Source organism: Molothrus aeneus, chromosome 2 (assembly GCF_037042795.1).
Source record: "Molothrus aeneus isolate 106 chromosome 2, BPBGC_Maene_1.0, whole genome shotgun sequence".
Classification (NCBI taxonomy): Eukaryota; Metazoa; Chordata; class Aves; order Passeriformes; family Icteridae; genus Molothrus; species Molothrus aeneus.
This window is the reverse complement of record NC_089647.1, coordinates 58,729,037-58,752,765: the sequence shown is the minus strand read 5'-3', so window position 1 is coordinate 58,752,765 and position 23,729 is coordinate 58,729,037.

Here is a 23,729-nt window from a genome sequence, read left to right as displayed (position 1 = left end):
TAGTGAAATCCTTATTTATGATCTGGCTAGAGGAAACAACCTGAAAATGAGGAAACATCTCAGAGATCACAAAGATGAATTAAGATGAAAGGTGGGAGACCCCAGAGAGGCACCCTGATGGATGACACCTGAGATTGGTAACTGTGACCAGAACTATAGCATGAGCTTATATAACTTGCTGCCCAACTTTCCCAGTTCTCGCTGTGGGGAAGAGCAGCTCAGTCCACTGAATGTAACACTGTGGGCTAGTGAGTCTCTCAGATAATTGATTACCTCTAATATCATTGTTTTTTAAAATAAATCACAGTATTGAGATCGACTGGCTGTTACTTATTTTTCTCTCCTGGGACAAGAATGAAAGACACAAGAGACTCTCAGAGTGCACTGTGTCCAGAAGTGGTGAGTAAATAGTCCAGAAATCAGATTTTTCAACCGGCAATTTCCATAAAATTTTCAGCCATTCAGGTCGAAGACCATTTTTTAAAAAAATGACAAAAAGAATTGGTTTGTCTATCTCAAACATCTAGCATTTGACAATGTTTTAGACTGATGCTTAACCCATTTTTATGTAGTGAATCCCTCCTTTATTATTAAGTAGGAGGAGACAACTATCCATATATTCCTAAAATCAGGTCCTTCGTTAGGTAAAATCCACACTGGATTTACCCCAATCCAACTACTTCTCTATAGAATATTTGTAGAAATTTGGCAAATACAGGAATATTGGTTCATTAACCATTAGTTTTGACTAAATACCATCCTCAGTAGCAAAATACAAAAAAAATGGCCATATGATGTTTAAAAAAGGACATTTTTTCCCTTGAGCCTTAGAACTGGTCAGTGCAGAAAAAACAAAACAAAACAAAAAAACAGGAAAACCAAGCCCAAAATAGAAAACAGCCAGCTACAGTCATAGCCATCTATAGGAACATCTGTTTCTTCTTGTCAGACTGATCAGAACCTGGTGAATAAAAAAGTGGAAGAACAATGGGTATGAGGTAGTTGTCAGTAAGCTAACACACTGCTGAAAGTCCATTATTTTCTAAGATGATCCTACTTTTTATGCCCTTGTCTTTAATGCCCCTCACAGATACTGAGAAGAATCAAGAAATTACAATTAAATTACTGAAGGACCTCTTAGATTTAAGGTGCTTCATTTCAGCCTAAATATTGAGCTTGTTCACACAGCATTCAAATATTGTATGAAGTATTATTTTGTTTTTGTTGATGATTAATAATGAGAGAAATGTTTTCAAAGATACATGACTTTTTTCAATATCTGTTTTTACTATATTTATCTTGGACTCAGAACTCAGAAAGTGATAAGAAAGCAAAACATTTATCTACATTATAAATATGACAATGTAATCAGCAAATTTTAAAAAAAAGCCACAACCCTACATGTAAAGAACTATTTTAAATAGTCTGTAGTTTTGTCTTCATAAAATCATACATTTATAGGATGGTTTAGGTTGGGAAGAGACCTTGAAAGGTCATTTAGTCCAACTCACCATCGATGAGGTGGGGCATTTTTCATTAGATTAGATTACTCAAAACACCATTTCATTCATCTTGAACACTTCTAGGGATGGGGCATTCACAACCTGTGTCAGTGTCTTCACCACCCTCTTGATAAAAAATATCTTCTGACCTAAACCTTCCACCTTTGGCTTTAAAACTGCTGCCCTTTGTTCTGTCACTACAGACCCTTGCAAAAGGACTCTGTCTTTCTCATAAGCCTCCCATGTATATTTAAAGACTTCAATATGGTCTTCCCAGAGCCTTCTCCAGTGAGGCAAAGTGGAAATTTTCCAGGGTAGAAATCCATTTTGATTTAGGTGAAATGTACATTTTTGAGTTGAGTCTGCAGTTAGAAACCACAGCTATTTAGCCTGACTGCAGAACCTAGGCTCAGTGATGTTGCTTCAGTGAAGGACAGAGATAAGGAGGGGAGACAGGGGATGATAGAGACAGACAGAGACTGCTGTGAGAGCAAGTCAGCCTGACCTAGAAATTCTTTCTGATAAAGAAGAACTAGCAGCAAATGTCATGCGAAATTCGTAAAATTAATATGTGTGAACCTATTGTGAAATTGTATGCATATGTATCTGAGAGGGGGATAAAAAGGGACCTAAGGTTCCCAGAGGTATGCATGCCTTTCAAGGAGAGTAATCTCCACATGCGTCCGGTACTGCAATAATAAACATACCAGTTTTACAACTTTCACAAAGTTGTGGAGTTTTTGGCTATCTCCGCAAAACACCAGAAGGCTGAACAATCCTGCCTCCATACGAGAGGTGTTCCATGGAAAATTTCCATAGCCCTTCTCTAGATCCTGTCTAAAAGGTCCCTGTCTTTCTTGGGCTGAGTACTTCTGAGCTGGATGCAGCGCTTCAGGTGAGGTCTCATGAGGGCAGAGTAGAGGGGGAGAATCCCCTCCCTTGCCCTGATGGCCATGCAGCTTTTAAAGCAGGCCAGGATAACACTGTTTTTCTGAGGTGCAAGTTCATAGTCTTGGCCCTTATTAAAATTTTTCATTTAACAGTATCTGCAGGTCCCTGTCCACACAGATACTCTCAATGCACCCATCCCTCAGCCTGTACTGATACCAGTGATGACCTCATCCCAAGTGGAGTTCCTTGCACTGATTGTCTCTAATCATTTCCCTGTCTTCTAAGCCTTGATATATCTTCCAGGACAATCTGTTCCACGAGCTCACTGGACACAGAGGTAAGAATGGTTGATCAAAATCCTCTTTTTAACCCTTTTAAACAAATGGTTGAAATGTTTTCCCTTTTTCCAGTTACTGAAGACTTTGCCTAACAGAAGTGAAAGATTTGCAATTAACAGACACCGGACAAAATTCCACTGTGCAGACTGTGGGAAAACCACAACAGGAACATGCCAGGCCTGGTGAGGCAAATCTGGGTAAACTGGACAGACAAAAATTCACACCATGGCAAACTGTGAGAAGGGAAGAAACTGCTTACACATATGCTATCCCGAGTTGTGGGAATGGTGTGAACACCTTGTGGATATCCAGGACATGGACTGTATAAAAGTTCTTCTCCAGAAGAACAATCTGGGGACCCCCAACACTGAGAGGAATAGAAGAAGAAAGGCCAGCAGGATGCCACAGAGAGCTATATGGTGGTGACTATCTTTCTTCTTAATAAGTCTGTCTCTCTTTTTCTTTACCCCCCAGCCCCATGCTTTATAGCTAAATAAAATCTGCTCTATTGATTTAGGCATAGTCTCATTTGCACCTTAATTTGGGCAGAGGCATCTTTTAATAATCAGTTCCTAGCATTATTTTAGGACAGCCTAACATTATTCCAGTGTATCATAACAGTAGGAAATTATTTCTGACCACAATCACACAAAAGTAGTTTAAACCAGAATATAGTATTATTCCTGTTTTTTGTTTCTCCTATAAATGCTGGAGAGGAAGCTGTGACCAGGAATCCCGTTTATAAGGAATAAGGCTTAATATCTTTGGGATGTGGCCAAGACCCTTACTTGTCCACACGGATATTGCCAAAAAAAATCACAAGATCACAAGAGAAGAAGGTGTATAAAATACAGACTGTAAGAAAAAAAAAAATAAAAAGAAGGAGAAAAAAGATTTTAAAAAATTTTACAATCTGCATTTTGTAGACGGGACACTGCAGCATAGAAATGGTAAGCATGGTAACCCAAAGGACACAGATCGTTCACACACACAGATATTTTAAAGGAACAGGTTTGTGGTATTGTGAGTGCCATAGCAACAGAGACACAGAAAACAGCAAAGACAGATGTTCTGCCAGTATAGGTCTCTCTTGGGTTAATAAACTCTCTTAAAAACTTGGATCTCTTTATATACTTTCACCCTCCTTATGAGAGTGACAGGACTATATCATCACATTAAACAGACAGAAACAGATGGTTAAATTTTGTTTATTAATTTCCATTTCTTTAGTTCCATGTTGGTAGTAGTTGATAGCTTAGCACCTGGTTTCTTGGAAAATAATTACAGGAAAGCATTACACTAACAAATCTGTCTACAAAAAGCCCCAAATGACTGACTGGGTAAACTGAGGTCTTGGCTATTAGTGCTCTTCACTGTCTCTCAGAAATTAAAAAAAAAAAAAAAAGAGCTAAAATTGTATATAAATAGCATATCTAAAATCTACCTAAATATTATATCTTATTTTTATGTTTCATTTTATTTACATTAAAGGGAGAAAGAAATTTGTGGGAGGAAATATGCTTTAAAGTAAACCTTGATAGAACATGGTTTTTTAGGCAAAATAGTTTTTTAACAAAAATCTCAATTAATTCAAACATTTCCATTGAGAACATTGGATACAAAAGAAAAAAAGGTATTTAAAAATTCTTGTTTAAATGAGAGAAAGAGAAAGCCAGAAAAAACCATATGTCTTTGTTACAAAGATCTACTTTTGCTAGGGGATATATTTGAAAACTTACATTGATTGTATTTTAATATCTATGCAAATTAAATAGGGTAAAAAAAAGTAATTTTTTCCCACTGTTACTTCCTCTAGCATCCTTCCACTCAGAATGTTGGTCCAGCATGGGAGAAGTGCAGAATGAATGAGGGTGACAATGTCTTTCCCAACTCATTAAAAGTTCATCCATTTTGAGCTCTGCAGGAAATATTTTGAGTTTAATTGGGGAGGAAGGAAAGTGTCTGCTTCTTTTTATGGAGAGATTTTTATTATATTTGAGTATTGAAAACTAGAGTAAAGAACTAAAAGATATATTGATGATAGCATTTTAATTATTATACTTATATAAAAGTCGTATTTGAAGTACTTACAGTTCATGCTTTTATTTATGCCTTATTACTACTAATTGAAAAAAGAAATCTCTCTTGCTGAAAAACAAACAAGTAAACAAACAAAATAATTTAAATTATTTAAATAGATAATTTAAAAAGACATCATCCAAAAATTCAAACCAAATCGTACCAAACCGCATTGTTTAAGAACTTTAGGAAGAATTGTCTGAATTTTCCTATATACACTGAAGTCAGCTCTCAAGTCTGTTGGTATTTCACTTCTCCTTGAGTAAATGACTGAAGAATATGAGATCATTCACAAATGCTCCCACTAAACAAGAAAAGCAGACACTTGCTGAATAATACTAAAAAAAAAAAAATTGCTTTCAATATTTTTTAAGGATCAATTAACCTCTTCCTCTCACTTTTTCCATCTACTCAAACTTGGAGTTTGTGAACTGTGGTTTAGCCCCAGCCTATAAAATAGCATCTGGAATTGAATAAATTAAAGCAGTCTGTCTCTTGCTACTGAGACTGGCAAGGGTATATTTGAAAAAACTAAACAGGAGAATAACAAGCATCAGACCTGCAGCAATCTTGACAGAACACTACAACCCTGATAGGCAGCCTGTGCAGAGGGGAGAGTACAAAGACAGTTACAAATGGCAAGGTGCACATTTATGAATGCCAATAAAATTCCCCTTCTGCTCTATCATCGTTTTAAGGTGCTGTTTTTCAAATAACCATTTCAGAAGTAGCTTTATAATTGCTTTCATTTTAAATACCTAAATTAAATATACATACATAAAGAAAAGAACATTTGTCTTTCACCTTTTTTCAGAAGCATGGCACTTTTTAAAGTACCATTGCTGATTTATAAGCAATATGACTGATTTTTAGTCATAGCTGTGATTTATAAGTCAGGACTTCATATACTCTGGTTATTAAGATCTATTTTATGAAACCCAGTTTATTTGTTAAAAAAGACTGATTTACTAGGTAGATTTATTGATCATGGCTTGGGAATATAAACCACAGTCTTGGTTCAATGTTATATTTATAAATTAGATGCTTAAATCAAATTCCAATTTTTATGTAATGGGATTGGTTCTAGAGATGTGCAAATAGTAATATATATCCAATCCCACTACTACCTGAAGATAATGATCTTGCTTTCACAAGTAATTTGGTTACTCACATCAATGAAAAAATCCTATCGTTAATCAGATGGATACAATTCAGAAAGTAACTCCATATCAAGGAGTGAGATAGAGAGAAATACTGACTTTCAGGCAGGAAATGAATAGTCTAATATGAAATATTGTAATACACAGATTTTGAACTCTCCTTTTTCAGAGTTTTAAAGTTGTTGAATCTGCTGGGACCATTGTTACCACTACAGCAAGAGAAACAGCTTTCATTTGCTTTTCATTTGCTGTCATTTGTCTCTTTCTTATTCTGAAAAAAAATACAGAAGTGATATTAAATTCCCCCTCTCCAGCTTCCACTCCTAACAATTATTCACTTTCTTTTGGAAGTCTTTATGTATTCAGGTTTCTTACATGCCCAGAAATACTAAGCATCTGATGGAAAGGTGTACCCAATGCTTGAAAAGTGCAAACAGTAAAGTCCAAGATGTTGTATAATTGAAGATTTTATGTTTTAGTCAAACTCATCTATCTGAAACAAATTGATAAAATTCTAGAAGTACTTTTCTGCCTCATTGTGCAGAGCCATAGCTTGGAGTGTCACATTTAGATATGCTGAAAGCAATATGGCTGAAAGGTGTATTTTCCAATCAGCTCTCAAGATAATCTTTGACTCCAGACATAGTAATATATGTAAACAAAAAGGAAACCTACAATGACAGTTTCTCCAAAACAGTGGAAAATGATCTTTTTCTCTTTAGCTGTGTCTTTCTATGTTAACCTTGTCCTGTTACTTCTTGCTAATTTCCCTAGTTCTGAAGGTATGTTGCTTGCAAAAAACAAAAAACAGAAAAAAATTCCATCCTTGAGCTTGACAGAGGAAGACTTGAGATGTTTCTGTGAGCTTGTTCAATACTCTTTGCATGCAGTTTCTTTTTAACTTATGACATGGTTCATAAAATCTACTTATATCCAGACTAAACAGAAATCTACCGTCAGAATGAAGTCTGTGTGTCATGTGCCAAAATCAGAGATAAAAAATTCTTAAAATATTGGAAACCAGACTGCTTTTCCTTTTGCTTTGTAGATGGACTTGATACACAGAGGGATAAAATGGATAAAATGCCTTCTGTTGTGACATTCCTCACATACTAAGTTCCTTGTGCCAAAGAAAAACACATGAGGAGGTAATGTCCTAGAGACTGCTTGACTATATTTTGAGTGGCATAGCAGAGTCCTTCTCAGCCCATCTACTCTCAAGATGTCCTTAGTGGAGCGTGTTTTCCTTTTGTGTTTCTCCAGGTTCTTTCGCCTTTCTCTGCAGAAATCCCAACACATCTGTTCAACAACCCTACCTCCAGCTGAGAAGAAGGTAGTGATGGATTGCAGTATCCTGCTTCACATTCTGTTAATTTTGGCATTGCCTTCCTCTTCACATTTAGAGTACAGTAATTTCAGATTAAATTTCCTCCACCATTTCATCCTCTTGTTGTATAAACCAAAATTGGAGTTCTTTGGTTTGACTTGAAGAAGCAGAAAGGCCCATGAATCCCTCTTTTTTAAGGTGATACGTTGAAGTGTTCTGCAGTCTAAATAAGAGGCAATACAGAGGCATAGAGTTGAGAAGACCCCCTTTAGAAGTTCAAAATTTGGGTGGCAGGTACACACTTGAGACTTATGGCAGACTATAGTCAGACTCATTTTGTGAAACACGCTATGAATGTTTTCGGTAACATTTCCCTCTGACAGTTGAAAAATGAAAATGGAGTTTCTTTTGAAAAAGGAATATGCAAAGTGGGACAGCACATGGTTCAAGCTGTTCTGTGTTCTGCTCTGTAAATAAAAAGTCCTTGTACAAGAACTGTCTCATATATCAGGTTTCTCCATAACCTACAGCTGTAAACTCCAGTAAAAATACTCTAATACTTCTTGAGCTTGTAATAACTCCTTTTCTCAAATGTAGAGTTCTTTATTTAAAATGTTCTTGAAACTGGTGATATTTGGAGATGTGGTAGTGACCTCCTCAGTCATTTTGAAGAGGTAGAAAACTCTGCCTGATTGATGCAGAGTTCTGAACCTATTAACAGTCTGACAGTCCTCCCACAGTAGTGAGATTTCTATTTGCATTCTGAAAATAGAGAAAGAAAATGAAGAAAGCAGATGACAGTGAAGAGTGACTTAATGAAAGAAAAAGGAGAATAGGAAAGGAAAACATATATGGTCTTTTGCCTGTTACATAAATGAGGAATTATTCGTTAGCCACATCAAGGCATGTAATGTCAAAGAATTAAGCACTATTTTCCAATGATAACTGTAGGGATACAAGACCTATTAAAAGAAAAAAAAATACTCCACCTTTCCTCTACAGGTTAGGAAAATGTTGCACATTATTGTGTTTTAGCTATGGAGAAAGCTAATTCCATCTCAGCCAGACCCAATGCATGATGCATATCTCTACAAGTGAATCACTCACTGAGCTTTAGCAGTTAATTACTGGGATTGGTTTAACTGTAGTAGTCATGAGAACACATTTCTTTATCCAGTTAGAACTATGTCCACAGAGCTTGCCACACTGTTTATGAAGAGGGGCATCTATTCTATTTTATAGGGCTGGAAGAGAATAAGGGCAACAGGAGAGGATGTTGCTATCAAGGAGAGAATTTCCAAGTTTCTAACACAGCTGCTCCTCCCTGAATGCACTCACCTTGTCACTTTTCCCCATGTACTGGCACAGAATAGTGTCACTCTTGGCAAGACCTGTGGTTTCAGGTGTGCCTAAAAACAGCAGTACCAAAGACAGCTGTTTTGTGGTAGAGACTTTCCTCTTTGTCTCTGAAGCCTTTAACACTGTCACCATTTGAGTTGAAAGGAAGCAGTGAGTTTGAAGTATTAGTTGTCATGTCATCATTGTAAACTTCTTATATTACTGCAGAGATGCATTTTAATATGAGAAGCCGAGACTTTATTAGATTTATCATGAGGAAAAACACAAGACAAAATAAATAATAAAACCAACATATAAAACAGAAAAATAGTGAGGGTGATGTAAATACCTGGCAAGACCAATAAGGTAAATCCCACAGGAGAAAAATATAAGGTAAGAAAATGAAGAGAAATTCTGTTGAAAGTACCTAGTAACAGAAGAATTATAGAAGTGCATAAGGTAAAAACTGGGGAGAAGAAGTCAAAATAACAAAAAGCTAGTGAGGGAATAGGAAGATAATGAAGTTAGGTACACCAACTGGAAATAATAAAACAAATCACTAAAGTAAGACAAATATTATTCTGAAAGAGAAGGAAAACTATGACAGCTGTTGGGAATAAAGGAATGACTTGAAATAAGACATGTTTATTGAAAATGTAGCAAACAGACTACTACATGAGACTTAATGCAGGCAAAGTGAAAACAAAAGGAGACATATTTTTAATTAGATAAGTGAAGCTGGGAGAGGTTTGACTGACAGACATTTGATTATACAAGTGAGACAATATCTAAACTTTAGACCAAGAGAATGTTTCAAGAGCAGCTTGAGATTTCTTCAAGTTAGCTCAGTGTTTTTCAAACTGTGATAGTGTGACTATTACAAAAAAAAAAAAGAAAAGAAAACAAAACAAAAAAACCCAGTTTGCCTATTTATAATATTAGAAAGGAAATAAAACAAAGCATGTGTGATCTGAAGGGTTTCACTGAAATATTCTTCCCTATGCTGAGTATGACTCCCACAGAGGACTCGTAAATACTTAGCCCACTGTTGCATTAGATTATTTATTTTACGTTAGTGACCAAAGGGGACTGTAAGGTCAGAACTCTTATTGCTCCACAGACTATTTACAGGCTTCTGAATGTGTGGGGGATGAGAGGATTCCCAAAAGCACCAGAAGACAGGCTGGGCATTGAAGCCAGCTGGAAAGGAGTTTAATAAACCGAAAAGTGTATAACCGCAGTATGGGTACATACTATGAAAGATAGCAGCTGTACAATTTAATGGTGCCAAGACTCTTAAAATCCATGTTATGTTCTGATCTGGTTAAGGGTACTTTTAAATCCCTTGGTGTTTCTAGGAACCTAACAAAAGAAAATAGCCACAGAAGATCAAATGTGGACAATCACAGCAGTCATACGAGAGCTCTTAGAGCTCACTCAGCTGAGCCTGATCCTTTTTACTGGGAGAAAAAGCCAAGAACAAGATCTTTCCTGCAGTCAAGTGGCATGCCCAAAACATATGCAAGAACCAATCTTTGTCCAAACCTTCCAGGAGAAAATCAGTTTTGAAGTGACAAAAGAGAAGAACATAATCCTTCAAAATATCAGAGCTAACAGGAATGGCTTTCACAATTGGAGGCTAAGGAAAGATTAAAGCATGAGTAAATGCTTCTTCCCTTTCTCCCTTGGAGCTAGCAAATACAATTGTACAGCAAGCCGCCTGCCAATTGTGCATACAATGAATACATTCAACAACATTGTCTGGTTCACTAATTTTTTGTGTATTATTTGTTTTAATCCAATGTATAATGAATTTAAACTTGTTCTGTGTGGTCATTACATAACACAGAATGGAAAGCAATGCTGAATAAGTGCCGACTGAGAAAAACGCCCAAGAGATCTCACAGCTGCTTTGATTTTGTCCAGTAACATTTTCATGGCCTGAATGCTTCTGAGTTTCAATCTGTTTTTCATTCTGTTTTTCATTTAAAAGTCTTAAAACCAACCAAAGATCTGTTTGCCTCTCTGAATATATGTTGCTTCATATCATCGCTACTCAAACAGCTGAGACCCAGCTGAGGCCAAGAGCCTCAGAATCTGTGCTTCATTGCAGGTCCTGGTGAACCTCATCGCACTGAGGGAGAGCAGATCCAAGTCAGCTTTTATCCAGAATGGGTCAGGAGATGCACAGAGTGAGCAACACAGTATCATCTGTTTTCATTACATACGTGTGTCATTATGTGCAACTTGCCCCCTGCCATCCTTCACATTAAAATGGTCCACCAAGTTAAAAGGCCCCTGTTCCTCCTATTTCTGAGAATATTCCAAGAGTTTAGCAGTTGAGACTCTTAGCTAAAATGCAAAATTGGATATCATCTTCCTGTGGTTTGCAGCAAGGTCTTAACCTTGAGTGTCATCTCATGCATTAATGTTATGACTATCAGGTAACCTTCATTTTCTACCCACCCTCCTGTATACAATATGTGCACCCCCTGACCACCCCCCTCACCTGACATACTCAGGAGGACTAACCTTTGATATTTTGTCTGCTTTAGCTTAGGTAAGCTCACCTGCAAACACAAGCCCACCTGCCATCTCTGTATTAATATTCAATAGATATGTACTTGCTCAAGTCCTGTACATCTCACTGGAATCATCTTACTGAATTTTAGTAGTCTACAAGGTACAAATGTATATCTTAGTGCACACCTTCAGAGTCTTCTTTAATAACCAATGAAGACAAATAGACTTTTCTAGGGTTTAATTTGTCTCTCTTTTGACATCTACTTACACCATGAATCTAAACTCACTAGTTCAGATTTTAACAGACATATGTTTTTGTTTTCTCTTCCTTTCATCTGAACTAAACAAACTCAGCTAGCCTCTTCTGCTCTATCTCTCCAGACATGAGCCTGAACCCAATGTGACAGATTTTTTGCATTTTGGCGAAGTAAGGCTCTGAACTACTTCTGTCTTTCTCTTCTATTTTTAATTTTTTTCCCCTTCTTGAGTGTACATTATGTTTTGTCTGTCAAAACTCTATACAGCCAAACCCATAACTTTGTATCACTGTTAAATTATCCGACATTTTGGGTTTCCATACACAGGTGAGGCCAAGGTTTTACCAATTAAACCAATCAGGTAGTTTGCTAATACGCTATGTAATCATCTGGTTTTCATTGCTAATATGATGCCTTTTGAATAAATAAATTATTCCTAGAGATCATTTGTTTTTACTATGGATTTTTCATATAGGGAAAATGACTTTTGATGTAATCCAATGTAATTGAAAACCCAGTTAGGCTGGTACTATGGAAAGACAGTATAGTTTTACTGTCCTAAAAAAAAAAAAAGAAGAAACATTTTAGCTGTGCAACAGCACAGTAATTGAATGAAGACTAAAATTTAAATGAGAATCACTATCAAGGGTTTTCTATATCTGCCCTAATGTCATCAATAATTTATGCTCTAATACAGAATATTGACTAAATTTCTTGTTGTGATATCTAGGTGACTTTCATTTCCTATGGAGTTCCTTATTTAATTTTTTTATGTGCAGTGTACTACAATAGAAATGAAGTTGTGTTTTGTCAGGAAATAAAAATAATATAGCAATCACATATTTTGATGCAAGAAGCACCAAAATACTGATTTCCCTTCCCTTCCCTTCCCTTCCCTTCCCTTCCCTTCCCTTCCCTTCCCTTCCCTTCCCTTCCCTTCCCTTCCCTTCCCTTCCCTTCCCTTCCCTTCCCTTTTGAAAACACCATCCCTCTGCTCATCATTCAGACTGGGATTCATCTTCAGCTTTTTCCTCTTCCATAGTTTATAGATTGTAACCATTTTTTTAATCCATTCACATTTTTGTATGATGTTTCAGGTGCTTAGCCTTTCCTTTTCTGCTGACTCCTTGAGCCCTCACTCTGAGGAACTACTGAAAAATCTGTTCTACCATTGAACATGAGGAGTGCATCCAAGTGGCCAAGAAATTGCTCTAGACACCAGAGCAGTGATTTCCCTGCAGCTTGTGTTGAAGACCATGGCAAGGCAGGCTGTCCCCCTGCAGCCCATGGAAGTCTGTTGTGGAACAGGTACAAGAACAGGTACCTGCCCAAGAGCAGGTGGATGTGCCTTGAAGAAAGATATGATGCCATGGGAGCAAGCTTCTGGCAAGACTGTTGGCCCCATAGAGAGAGGAGCCCATCCTGGAGCATGTTAGTGACCCTGCAAGGGATTCACATTGGACAGTTTGTTCCTGACGAACTACATCCCCTGCAAGTGACCCACACCGGAGTAATTTGAGAAATAGCAACAACCCATGAGAAGGAATTACATCGGAGAAGTTCTTGGAGGACTGTCTCCCATGGGAGGGATCCCACACTGTAGCAGGGGAAGCATATGAGGAGTCCTTCTCCTGAGGAGGAAGGAGCATCAGACACACCATGTGATGAACTGACCACAACTCCCACATTCTGTGCTCCCGCACCACTTGGGAAAAAGAGATAGAGAAAATTGGGAGTGAAGTTGAACCTGGGAAGAAAGGAGGGCTGGGAGGAGAGTTAAGATTTAGTTTTTATTTCTCATTGCCCTACTCTAATTTGATTGGTAATAAACTAAATTCATTTCCCCAGGCTGAGTCATTTTTTCCTGATGTGGTAATTGGTGAGTGATATTTCTGTGCCCTTATTTTGATCCACAAGCCTTTCATCATACTTTCTCTCTGTCTAGCTGAAAGAGGGGAGTCATGGAGCAGCTTTGGTGGACACCTGGCATCCATCCAGGGCCAACACATCACACCTCCACTGTTAGAAATAGGACAGAGTATTTGCTTTTAGTATCAAATCTCCTGGTTTTTTATCTGGAGAAAGTTCAAGTAACTTTATAGAAGAGTTTGAAGGCTTCTAGAGAAAGCTTCAAACAACAATAACAAATCCCTAAAGATACTGGAAAAAAATCTATTCTTGCTGTACACAGATCATGTTGGAAATTAGAAATTCTTCCTATGAATTTTTGTAAGACTAAGGAAAAACTGTTTAAACAGTGTTATATGAATAATAATCTATGAAACTGTATGGAGAAAGATAAAAAGAAGTCACTATATTCCAGAAAGAGAAAGAGAAATCTAGAATATACAATGCTATATCTGAATACATTTAAGCTTGAAAATAGAAAAGGTTTTGCTATTTGAATAGTGCCATTTTAGAATGGATGAGAAAACCTATACTTAAGATTGAGGTTGTGAAGTATTTGAAAGATATTAATGTTCCATAAAACCTGCAGGAGACAGGAAGGAAGACTAATACTCAATTGTTAAGTTCTACTCAAATATTATTATATTCCTACATAAGGTTGCTAAGTAAAAGCCAGTCTCATGTTGAATTTCATTGGAGCGACTCTAAATATCCTCTACCAGGAGACTGGTTTTCCCTCATCTCTTTTGTTTGAGGAGGGTCTGTCTTCACTGTTTCTGTGGCGTGCAGAGTCACAGAAAATTCTAGTTCTGTGTCGTGGCATTAATCCAACAGTTGCAAATGGCCATAAACTCTGATCCACTAAGAGCTGTATTGTTGTTACTTCTAAGGGCTTGGTCCATTGTGACCATAACAAACAATCAGAAAGGATTCTCTTATGTTTGAGGTGTTAAATTTATTATAGACACTACTATGGTCTGTTATTCAGATAATAGTAATATTTACTATGTGTCCAATTGAAAAGCAAATTACCTTAATTTACATAGGAGTATTCTGATGAATGAATGTTATGATGAACTATATTGCCTTCTCTCATTACTGAAAGAAGCTGTGATGGTCCACTATTCCATCATGTCAGAGGTACTCAAAGAAGAACAGCCTCCATCTTACATTTTTATTGGACTCCATCTTCTGTTCTGGGCTCTACCAAGTTCATGGGGAAATCAATGATATTGTTTGTCCTAAATTTTTATATATTTATTTTCTGCATTTTCTTTTCTTCAGTAAAAATAAAGCCTTACAGAAACTTGTAGTGTCATGAGTGTTTGGAAGCTTAATTAATAAAATTTTATGTTTTTCCATTAAATAGGTTGTAGAAATATTAATATTAAATACTCTATCACACTTGAAAGGCAGCCTCTTATTTTTTTTAAACTTATGCTGGTGCTTTACATTACATATGAGCACTTAAATGACTTTGCTAAGTGTTGAAAGGCATGCAAAAGTAACTGCTCAGTGCTTGGAACTGATTAAAAAAGTATGGTAAATATAATTCGAAATGTTTTATCAGTTACTGGAAGCTCTAGAAAGCAAATTCAATGGACTAACCTGTGCCCCTAACAATAATAAAAAAGAAAGACGCCACTGTAGTTGTTCACAGAATAATAAAAATTCTAAGTGTTTATTCTTTAGGAAGATTCTCATTTGGAACCGTGATGTTCATATGAATATATACTTGCAAGTAAACATGCACGAAATTTACTGAAATATGCTCTTTTTCTCTGGACTGTGTTAAGGAAGGCAAGTGTATCAAACACCATTTCATTCCTTCTGCAGAGATCATAGCTTGGAGCAAAGTCATAAAAAATAAAACCCAAATATTTTTTAAATTTTTTAATGCAGAAAGACAGTAGAACTAAATATTCTCATCTCTAACTAAGCATACTAAGAAATCACTTTTACAAAAAGTGGAAATGGAGCTTGAGATAACTTTAGAAGTGATAATATTTGAGATTTGGAAGTCAAGTGATAGAAATACATCCTGTTAGAGGCAAAAACGCCTAGTGTAACAGGACAATAGACTCTCTGCCAACTTAATCCTCTCTGAACTCCAAAGTCTTTAATGATTTCTACAACATGCCTATGTCTCTAACTTTTCTCTGTTTTCTATTTATAGACAAAGATATTTTTAATTTATCTACCATTTTTAGTGTTATGTGATAAAAAGCTTATCTACATATCCAGAAAGAAGCCCAGGGAGACAATGACACCTGGAGGTTGACAAATACTGTCCCACCAGTCACTGTCCCACACAATCCAACAAATCCAGAGGAGCATAATGATATGTGTCACAGCAGAAGGTGAAGGGAATCAAAATCATGGACTGAGGAAAAGGGTACTAACCCCATGTCCTTCTCAGCAAGATTGTTCTCAATCTGTTCATCCCCCAGCCTGCATTTGTGAGTAGCCTCCAGATGGACTTCTAGCCTCTGGTCACCATCCTTTCTCTTGTATCTGAACTTCTACTGCCTTCCACCCTTGCAAAGTCCTTCTGTCCGAGGTTCAAAATTTGGAGCTCAATAGAGAACCAACTGTTAAAAGGAATCTAGATGAACATCTAAAAGTCACTATTGTCAAAATCATGGCTGGCAGTAACATGATCACATATATTCATATTGCTGTACTTAAAATACATCAGTAAAGGGGCAGTAAATAGTTTGAAAAAAACCTTTTGGAAAAATCATACTGATTTTTGGAAAAAAAAATCCTTTTGAAAAAATCAAAGTGATATCTTTTAAGTGATCTAGCCATCACAGAGACTACCAGAGATTATATAAACTAATCACAGCATGGGACCAAGTTTTTCTGTCCTTATCAGTGATTTCAGGAAATGATACTTTTTACTTGTTAGGCACAGATCTCATAAGATTTTCATTCATTAATCACTGGAAAGTGATCTGACATTCATGAAGTAAAAATATGCAGTGATTAAGAAGAAAAAATACTTGGTCATGGGTGTAGTCAAGCAGTACAGATATAGAGGCAGTATTTCCCTTGTTTTGCAGAACCTTAACTTCTGCCAAGTGGTTTAAATCTACATTTACAAAATGCAGTTCTCAAGTTGTCTCATTTCTAAGCAGTCCTGCTTTATGTGCTTGTCCAATTGACTTGGGAGGACAGCAGGGCAATGTCACAGCAAAACCTTTCAGTGATTTGGTCTGGTAGAAAACAATTGTAAGTGGCGCTGAATCAAGTGAAGACAGAAGACAAAAGAAAGACAAGGAAGAAGGAAGCTTTTCCCTGTCTTTAGGGGGATTCTGTACTCTGAATCAGATTAGGACCACAGCTTCAGTGTAACAGCAATTGACAGGTGAAAGCATAAGAAAGGTGTAGATGGTTTTGCAGAGAGAACTCTCAGAAGCCAGATGTCAAAGTGAAAAGATCAGCATTCACAGTTGCATAGCTCTTTGATCTTTGCAAATTAGTAATTTATAAATATAGGTCAAACTTGTAAAATAAAAGCTTTCTCCTTCCTTTTGGGTCAATCTTGTGGAAAGAACAGTTTAAGTATAATGCTATTCTGTTTGTTAAGCCATGTATTATTTATCAGTAATAAATTAGGAATTTTAAACCAGCTACATTTACAACTCTTCAGTACCAGTCACATTTAACACATGTATCTTGAGAAAATTATATTTATAAAATCAGTTTTAATAATGTTGCTGCAGGAGTAAGGACAGGGTGTAACAACAGAAATGAATTAGAAATGCTCATGTATTATTGATACTGAATATATAATGCCTATCAGGAAAGGAACTGCAATAGTTTAATAAGATACTAGTCTATGGATATTGATGTGTCAATAACTCTCAAGTGATTGGTATATTCATTCATACCTCATTAAAGATTTACTGGTGTTTAATTCCATGCAGTATCAGACACATCTGGAAAAAGAGGAAAACTTTTAATAATATTTCCTCCTTTGTTTATTTTTGTTATAATATATCTAGTAATACTTTTTTAGGAAACTGTTTGTTGCTCAGACTGAAATGTTGTTCATAGTTTATTAAAGATTTATAGCTGTTTCATCCCAGAGGAACACTTGTATGATATGCATTATAGAATTCTAAAGAGTGCAAAGTAACAACAAAGAATAGCCCAATTCATTAATATGCTATTGTGTGATTTTACAGTATAACACTAACTACGGGACATGGCATTTATTCACTGAAAATGGGATAAATGCTTTTCATATTTTATTAAGTTTTCTGGGGAATTTAATTTCTAAACATTGTTGAGCCTGGCATTACTGACTGAAGATCTGCTGTGCCCATTCATTTTGGATAGAGTACCAAAGCAGCAGGGTGGTTAATGCCACACAAGAAAATCTGGTTTGCTTCTAGCCCTCTAGCCTTACTGCATGGATGACAGTCCAAGAAAGATTGTCAGTATGCAGGAGAAGAAAGGGGAAAACTAAAAGGAGAGAGATCTAAGTTAATTGGATTCCTTTTGTGAAAATTTGCGTGTGCTAAACTGCAACTTAAAGACAATGATACCAGGTACAGTGCACTAATGCAAATGAAAGTGCCCAAATCTGCAGTTCATAGGCTCTCAGGATGCAGTAGTGTGCCACAAAGCCTTTCAGGGGTTCTGAGAAGAAAAGCTATGTTTGGTATAGCTGTGAAATTAGAGGCTTTTTGTACTGAAATGTGCTTTTCATAGCGTGCTTTTAATAGTTTGTCATATATAACAGTTTTGTAAATCTATGAAAAATGAATATAAAATACTGACATCTTGATTGGTTATATTATAAATCTAATTTTTACTAAGTTCTCAAACACAAAAAATACCCGTACCAGGTGTAAGTCAGAAATCAACCTACTAGTGTTTCACTGCATATTTTATTAAACATGACAGATAAACCTCTTCCCTGCTCTCAACAGCCTTATTTGAATCTCTTCCTACACAAAAGAATATGCAGTATTTCTGTATGTGTAAGATCCAAAGAAAGAATTAATATATGCTTAGATACCTTTGTGAGTATGCAAAAACTTAGTGTCCTTCAATGACAACAAATAATGTTTGTCCTTCACTTTCTTTTTGTAATCCATTTTAGCTATGAACCTTTGTAGGTTTATGCAGATTTAATGCTTCTTTTCAGCTGCCATATATTAATTTCCAAAACAGTTAACAATTCAGCCTTCTAGCAGATCTCTGTATATTCTAAAGACTCAAGCTCATAAAAAAAAAGAAGAATTCTAAGCATCAAAAGTTAAGACTGAAAAAAGCAATTTTTACACAGTTTAGTAGTCTATAAAATGAGTAAGCAGATATCGTAAATAACTAATAGAACACTGAAACTTTTTTAGAACATAATGTATCTAGGCTAAAAAGTACTGCAGATATAACTCTTAGCAAATCTTTCAAAGCAACCTCAATTAATCTTAATTTTTACTGTAACATTTATCAGAATTAACTCAAGAAAGATTATATATGTGAGCTATTTATATGATAATGAAATTGTATAAAATCTGCCCTATGCACGAATCAAGCATTTATATTTGCTCATTTTCTTACTGTGTTTATTTTGCAATATTGTAATTTATTTTCATATGCCATATTTATAAATTAGGAAAAGCAATCTATAGGAATTTTTATCTGCAAAATGGTCCATACCATTAAGACTTTTATAGTTCTCAGTATAACCACATGTCAGATGTGTCAACTTAGGTAAGTTATAGTCTACTTTGTGCCTCCTTTTTTTGTTTCATCTCTAAAATGGGGGGGTTACTTCTATCCATGTTTATTGCATCTGAGACATTATGGGGATAAAAAAAAAAATCATAGTGGCTTTGTAGTTTTCAGATAGTATGCCAATGACTACATATCTCAGTTTAGATAGGTAAAGCACTAATTAACACATCTTATTTTTCACTTTTAAAAGTTGCATGTGTTGTCCTAGGTGAAAACACCTCTATTTTAAAACAGCATCCAGAACAAACTCCATATTCATTAACAAGGCAGCTGGTAAACCTTGCTGGTGGGAAAATAGACAATTAGAAACTTCACCAGTGCTGTTAATTTCAGTATTATTATTTGGCTGCTTCATGAGAATAAAAACTTCTTAATGGACTGAAAACTTCCTTTTCTTGGATAGTGCCAGTCATCACCCATGTGTGTGAGAAGGGATTCTTGGTCCCTCATTTTCCCACATTTGTGTGGCTGCTACATTTTCAATATCATGTTTGTAAAGTCATGGTGAACATGGGTAATGAAAAAGATGAGGCACAAAAATTGACTAAATATCAAACCTTTTTAGCTTTTTAGTAGATAGCAAAGGATGACCACATACAGTCCCAGAAGTGTCTCATAGACTAATCAGACAGCATCATACTAACACCAACATGGAAAACACGTACAGTGTCAAAGAATGTAAAATGAGAGCTGTTTTTTTTGTTCTGTCATACATGTTTATGTCTGTTATTATCTTAAAAAGTCACCTTCTTTTTCCCATGTGATCTTCTCCAAATTCCTAGATCATCATAGCAATGTCAGAAGCAGTTTCTAAGCTATTCCTTCAGAGACAGAATAATGAACAGTGTGGAAATACTTAAATACGCCATTACTGTGTGTTTCTTTCTCCATCATATCAAGGTCCTTCTGTGCTTTTTTGTAGAATTCCATTGTAAAAAATATTGGTTAATCAAGCTGGTCGCGGCTGAGTAACCAGCAATACTGTTGCTACATAAGTGCATTTGATCCAAGTAATATATAATAAAGCACAATATTTTTTACCATTGAATTTATGAGAGCATTTGTAAAGTTCTAGTAAAATCCCAGAACCACTGAAAAAACCCTTTTTTTTAAAAAATGGCTGCAAATGAGTAGTTAATTTTTGCTAGCCATGTTTGTTTAGTCTTGCAATAAACTACCAAGAGAAATAGAAATTCTTTGCTTATGAAGTTCAGCAAATGTCTCCAGAAGACATGGTAAGTCAATTACCATGACTAATTAACTGAGAGTGTTACCTCCTTCTTCAAAAACTTGTACATTCAGTGATATTAGATTTTTTCCCCTAGATTTCTAATTGAAGCTTGTTTAACTAACACAATTTGCTGATGCAGGGCATTGTGTTAGAAAGGAAGTATTATTTTTTTTAAAATTAATAACTTTTTAAATTATTATTAAAGTGATTTGAAAATGCTGATAATTATACCAGAATAAAGAGTTTTCAGAGCTTTGTTGGGTCAGGCTGCAACTCAGCACTCAGTTCTTCATGAAGGCAACAGAAATTTCTTTGCAAATCGTAGAATACAGGTTTATGATTTTTTCCCTATTAAAAATACTACTAAGAGAATTATTCTCTAGATTCTTTGGGCTTCACAAAATACACTTACTGACAAAAATCCCTCGCATCCCAGTACAAATGACAGGATTTATTTTAGTGTACTGGCAATAAAGTACCCTGTCCGCTAGGATAAGGTATCCGCCAGGCTAAGGCCCACAGAGGATCATTATTGTACTACCAAGTACAAGGTTTATTCTTAGTGCTCAAGAAAAGTTTTTGGTTTTGTTAATAATAGGCATTATTGACTACTTGAATAAATCTAGTTTGGTCATAGCTGACAAATATAAAATTTAGAGTGCACAAATCCTTACTTCCGATATTTAAGATATTTATAGTCTTAATATTTTAAACTTGATAATCATTCTCACACCATTTTAATAGAGGAAATGTATTACCTACAGTAATTACATATTATATAATTTAATAATATGATATGAAAGAATCAAAGTATTTATAGTGTGATAAGTCCTTTCCTTTCCTCTACCAACAGCCAAAATTTTGTTTGCCAAGAGCAAGTGTTTGTACAGGTATTTTGTAAGTTTATCCTGGTGTAAAATTTTACAGTTATATGAATATCTTAAACCATGGTAGAGATAATCATAATAGTCTTACTTCAGGCAGTGTCCTGATACTTAAGTAACTGCATAATCAGAAACACTCATATTTAAGAATTTTTCTTTTCACTAGCACCTGGCAGTGGAGCATCATCATAATTAATATAATTTTAAAACCTCAATAAAATTAAATATCTTCAAATTTCTATGTATTATATATTATATGTATATTCTGCTTAAGCTTTTAATTAGCTTTCTTCTTAATATTTGTGTGACCAATGCATTCATATACAAAGAAAAAAGTTTTGTAAAAATATGTAATTTGATGTCTCTGCAGGAGATTATCTAAGTCATAGTCATCACTATACTTCTGACATTCTCATTCCAATGCGTATGTCTTTACGAAAATAGACATAGCTTATTCTTTAGCCATACTTCATTGACGGAGTCTTGCTGAATTTACTGCATCATAAAACCATTTTCATATTCATATCTTCTATGTAGATGATTTTGAAAGTCCCTTAAATTTATCTTACATTCTAAAAAACACTATGGACAGATTGTTTCTAAGTGCCTGTTTTAATCCATTAAATTTAATTGCATTATTCCAGTTTTATATTTGAGTCAGGCTTCATCCTGGTTTTGGTTTTGCCTTTTTTTTTTTTAATGTATTGACCTGTTCCTTGGTCTTTGAAAAGTTTAATCACAGGTCAACTCTACCAGAACCTGGTAGTAAGAATAAAGAAAATGCTTCCCTCAAAATTTTTCAAATTCAAGGCCTGACACTCTTTAATTGTTCCTCTTGAATTAAATGTAGCTGCACCTAATGTGAAAGATTTGTAGACTGCAAGCTTATAATTTTACAGAATTTAACAAGCACAAACAAAAGTGATCTCATGCTAATAACATAACTGGACTATCAGCTTTTGTGCATTGAGCCTTGGTTGAAATTACTCCACTGCTTTTTGTCAATACTAAGAAATAGTGAACTGTGTTCCTGGGAGACTGAAAATCTGAATATTTATGAATATGGGAACAATTATAAAGATAAAAGCATCTCTTTCCTGATCACAGACTGCTCTCTTCGGGTAAAATAATAAAATAATGTTGCAACATAAAAAAGGCAGAGCTTGCTGAAGGTCAGCAAATGTGCTGCAGGCATTGAATTTGATAGTCACATCTGTCCACAGGGCAGACTGTTTCCAAACAGAATTTAAAAAGGCAGATACTCTACCATGGGGCATACGTACCACACACCTTCATTGGTATTAATTAATGTTTTCTTAGTTCTTTAAAAGTGAAACATTAATCAATTTTATATAATTATGGATTGCTTAATATTCTTGGGAATCCACGGTTAAATATTTGAATCTTGTTCAGAAAAGTTATTCTAAAATTGCAAGGTAAAGATGTTCATGATTTACCTGGCTCACTCACATCTGCTGTCTTCAAAAGGGAAGCTGTTTTAGTCTTCTCCTAATATTTTCATAGGCCAAGTAACCATTTGTCAGCTGATGTGCATATTTAGTTTTAAATTTTCCCTTCTGCTCTATTTTAGTACAAAATGAATACACAGAACTGTACCAAAGTGATACCACTGATGACTTTTTAATGATAAGGAGAGCCTGACACAAAGACTTTCTCAAAAAGACTTCGTGGTTATTTCTAGTGAGTACAATTTGACTTACTACTGAACCAACATTAATATCTAGGCCTTCTTTATTTTTTTTTATCTGTGCATTCTATGCACTTTATAAGATCTCTTTGCTCTGTTCTTAGTTTTCCATTGTGTTACCACATCTTAAAAATGGGTAGTTGAACGAGGGCAAGGCAGAAACTTTTTAATTTGTAGTGCTTTATTATATATATTGACAACACACTTTTTTGAATCCTTCATAGAATCACAGAATATGGTGAGTTGGAAGAGACTCAGAAGGATCCTGAGTTCAGCTCCTGGCCCTGCACAGCACCATTCCCAAGAGTTAAGCCCTGTTCCTGAGAGAATTGTCCAAATGCTTCTCGAGCTCTTCCAGGCTTGGTGCTGTGACCACTTCCGTGGGGAACGCTTTGGGTGAAGAGTTTTCCTGAAATCCATCCCAAATAATCTCCCATGACACAGCTTAATGCCTTTTGCTTGGGTCCTATGACTGGTCACAGGAGAGAAAAGATCAGCATCTGCTCCTTCACTTCCCCTCTTTACCTCACTACAGTTCAGCTTGTTGTGTTCCAGGTTCCACAGTTTTGGACTTCAGCTGTTGATACATGATCTCAGCAAACAACAATTTTGCAAATCACTCCTTGCTGGTTCCCCTGGTAATATGTGAACTATCAGGCAATGTTGTTTGTTTGTTTTTGTTTTGTTTTTTTGGTTTTTTTTCTATGTAATTGCTTGATTTGGTCCTCATGGAAGAAGATAGACATAGCAAGAGGAAAAAAAAATGTTAACATGAACAAGTAATTTAAAAGCTTTCTGAACAAATGTTTTCTTCCATTTCCTTTCTGCC